Here is a 4,013-nt window from a genome sequence, read left to right on the forward strand (position 1 = left end):
ATTATGAAATGATTCTCTTGAACTTAAGTATCCTTAAGTTTTTTATGAAAATATTAAACTTTACTCATGAGACTTATTGCTTTGTAGTTTATTGTGATCTGCATGTTTAAAATTTGGATTTCTATGTATAAAGTAAAGAGTAACTTCCATTTCATCAAACCTTACTGAACACTCTGCCTCCATTTAATCTGGGGAACATTGAGATAGATAGTTTACATTTCTTTGGCCCATTTGGCCCTACTTTATCCCTTTGCAAGACTCAATTTTTAAAAAGTAAAGAGAGATATGCAGATATCACAAACAGAATAAAGTTATATTCTATTTCCACAGGATTTGAAACATATGTAAAAGCCAATATGAACCATAATAAGTTAGACTATAGTTTTCTTACTTAGAAACAAAAGAGTCTACATTGGAGCTTATTTCAGCTGTGGATATCGAATGCTCACCCTTAATCATGCTAACAAATTTTAGGCTTGCTCTATGATATGACTGCAGCCCCTTACCATTAGTTAAGTCTAAGGGAAGTAGCAGAAGTTTGACAGAAGAGATGACTCCTCTGCTTGGAATCTAACTAGATAGAGCATTTACTTTGATTACAATGATTTATGAGTAAAGTTGACAAAGAAACAATAAGCCCATTCAACCTGACTATTGGTTCTGCTCACTAGAAATGTCTTGGAAAATACATCCTCTCTGTTTATCATGTCTAAATATAAAAATGAAGGTGGTGTCCCTAATGTTATTGGAAATCCTTTACTCCATAAGTTTTATTCTCCTTTGTGTCCAATAAATTTCTCCTTTTTTTTGCACTCATTGAGTGACTTATTCATGATTCTATTATCAAATATCCCAAGCATTTATGTATGTCTGCTTTCTCCTTTAGACCTTCTTGAAAACAAAGATGCACTTTGCTCATCTTCTCCTCCTTTGTAGCATCTCCCAGTTGTATGAACGGTGGAGCATATCTTCTATTAAAACACTAACACAATTGTGTTATGTAATCTCTGATCTCTGATTAATGACTTCTCTTTTATTCTTATGATTTATTAAACTACCAGAAGACAATATACTAAATAGATTGAAGAAAACCATAATTACTATATCGTTATTTTTAACAAGCAGTAGGAGAATGTGCTTAATAAACTGAATTGTTGCAATTCTGAAGATGGAACTTTGAGTTACATGTGTTCCATCAATTCAAACATGTTTATAAGTACTAAATTGAATTCAAATGTTATGCTGAAGTTGTAGTACCTTATTGAATGGCTAAAAACTAGATAAAAGAGCTAAGTTGAATGTAGAATATTTAGATAATAATGATAGGTCCTGAGAGAATTTTGTGCTTCCTGTCCATATGATTCACCTGAAAATACCATCATATAATTTTAGGGATTTCAAACACCCATCAATCCTTTATCGAAGTTCTTGTGAAATGTCTAAGTTAAAGTAGAAGTTGAAGTAGAAGTCAATGAATGATATTGCTTTTTATCTCCTTGGAAATTAAGAAAGTATCTGATTTAGATTTTAAAACATGTATTTCAAAGCAGGAGGAAACACAAAGTTTTCAACAAAAATTATATACTAAAATACTCTATATAATCTCCCAGGAATCTTCATTGTTTTAAAGGGAATACATTATGCATTTGTCAGATTCACAATGTAAGAAAACTACATTTTTTAATCAACCAGTAAAAGTATATTAAAGTGGTCTTTACGGATAAAATGCTATTAAATGCATACACCTGCTCATGCACACACAATTTCATACATAGAGTTTCCTCATGAAATTTTAAACCTTTTCTTTAACACCACAGTTTTAAAGGGGAAAGTGACCCTCAGAATCAGAGTGAATAAAAGACGGTCTACTAATACTGTTTATCTTGTGGGAAAATACATAGACACATCAGAATACATCCATTAATTAGAAAATGCAACATATAAAAGCACGTGAGAGAGAAATAATTAGAATTCTGTCAGTATTCAAAGACCCTGTCTGATTGTTACTGAAAGAGTAAAATTTACCACAAAACAGAAAACCATTTTTTTAGTCACATAAAATCCAAATGCCTAGTAATTTGTAAGTTCCTTAAGATTAGTGGAGTCGTGTATCTTCTAAATTTCTCCTGGGATCAAAGATCTGTGACACCCAAATATGCTCTGGAAGACTCTTACCTAGTTGACATTTTATGTTTTAATTAAGATTCAAAGTAATTTAGAAACTGAAACCAAGGTTCAAATGAGTAATGCTCACTTATCTTGGGCTACTATTATAACCTAATATCTGTTTTTACAGAAGACAGAAGAAATGACAAATAATTTTGAAATAAAGCAAGTTTTTAAAAAAAGCAGCCTAATAAAAGTGATTGTAAGTTTTAAAGTGTTTTTTGCTAAAGTTCTAAGAGATAATATGAAACCATTTCATCAAATGAACCCCATTTTGAAGCTCATCTCTAAGAGGTAACATGAAAAATGAATTTTAATATGGAATAATTATTAAACTTTAAATTAAAAGCCCACATTTCCAGTTGTGGTGTACCAAACAATAGCATTAGACCCAAAAGTATCTTCAAGTATCAAATCTTCTAATAGAAGCTTTGACTTGAACAGGACAATGTGAAATATATTTCTTTCAGTAAGAATTTTATTTCTGTTAAAGTCAAGTTTATAATTTTGTTGCTTATCTCATCCATATCTTTCCTAATTTGGGCTCTGATTAATCTGTCAATGATCATAAGAAATGTGTTGGAATATCCTTCCTTAAGAGTGAATGTCAATTTCATGTTGTAATTCTTTCAATTTTGCTTTATGTATTTCAGAGTTTTTTTAATTACTTTTAAGTTTAGAATTGTTATTATAATCTTAGTAAATCAAGCCCTTTATATTAAGTGACTGTGTATATAACGGTGCTTTTTAAGGTAAAGTGTATTTATTCTCACATTAATTACAGTTAATCCAACTTTCTTTAGATTAGTATTTACCTGGTATATCTTGTTAATCTTTTACTTAGAACATTTCTGTGTCCTGTATTTTATATGTGACATTTAAAAATTGTATATAGCTAGGTTTGTATAAGTCCAATTTTTTAAAAATTAACTTGCCCATTTTTCTTAGGTACTTAAAGAAAATTGCAAGCAGCATATTCCACCACTAAATTCCTTAATATAGATCTCAAAACAAATTTTCTTACACAGCAAAAAGCAATACACAAAACAAAAACCCCCAAAACATATGTGCTCTGATTACCTGTTATGAATTGAATGTTTGTACTTGTGCACAATTCATATCCTGAAATATGAACTCTTAACGTGAGGGGTTTTAGGCGGTGAGGCCTTTGGCAGGTAATGAGGATGGGACCTTTGTGAATGCTCTTATAAGAGGCTCCAGAGAGCTCTCTCATCTTCCCAACATGTGAGCATCAATGAGTAGTCGAAGTCTGAAGCCCAAAGAGAGTCCCCCAGCAGAATGTCCATGCCACACTCTGATCTTAGACTTTCAGTAACTAAAATTGTAAGAAATAGTTGTCTGTAGTTTATTAGCCACTCAGTCAAGCAGACTAAGACAACACCTAAGACCATTAACTTTTTTTTTTTTTTCTTTCTGTCTTCTTTTTTCTCCTATGTCAGGTAAGGTGTCAACTTTGTAACAAGTTTCCAGGGAGACACATCACACACAATGGCCTGAACACCTAATCAGCATGTTTATGAATCATAAGAGTATCCTGATAATTAACTTCTTGTGTCAACTTGGCTAAGCTGTGGAACACATCCGTTTGGCCAAACACTAGTCTAGATGTTGTTGTGAAGGTATTTTAAAGATGTGACTAATATTTACAACCAGTTGACTTTAAATGAAAGCAGATTATTTTTCATAATTTGGACGTGCCTCAGCCAGCCACTCAGTTGAAGGCCTTAAGAGAAAAATCTGCGTTTCCTGAATAAGAAGAAATTCCACTTCCAGAGTGTAACACAGAAATCTTAGTTGAGTTCTAGGATGCTGACCTGCCCTGTACA

General features: G+C 32.0%; 1 non-coding gene across 1 annotated transcript; it reads right to left on the minus strand.

Annotated features, from left to right (window-relative positions):
- Nucleotides 1–3,620: 3,620 nt before the first annotated feature.
- LOC124992045 (small nucleolar RNA U13) lies at nucleotides 3,621–3,720 on the minus strand. Its single transcript, XR_007110047.1, has one exon. It is a non-coding gene; the product is annotated as a small nucleolar RNA U13 (small nucleolar RNA).
- Between the last annotated feature and the right edge of the window lie 293 nt (nucleotides 3,721–4,013).

The sequence above is a fragment of the Sciurus carolinensis genome, chromosome 8, assembly GCF_902686445.1.
Source record: "Sciurus carolinensis chromosome 8, mSciCar1.2, whole genome shotgun sequence".
NCBI classification, from domain to species: domain Eukaryota; kingdom Metazoa; phylum Chordata; class Mammalia; order Rodentia; family Sciuridae; genus Sciurus; species Sciurus carolinensis.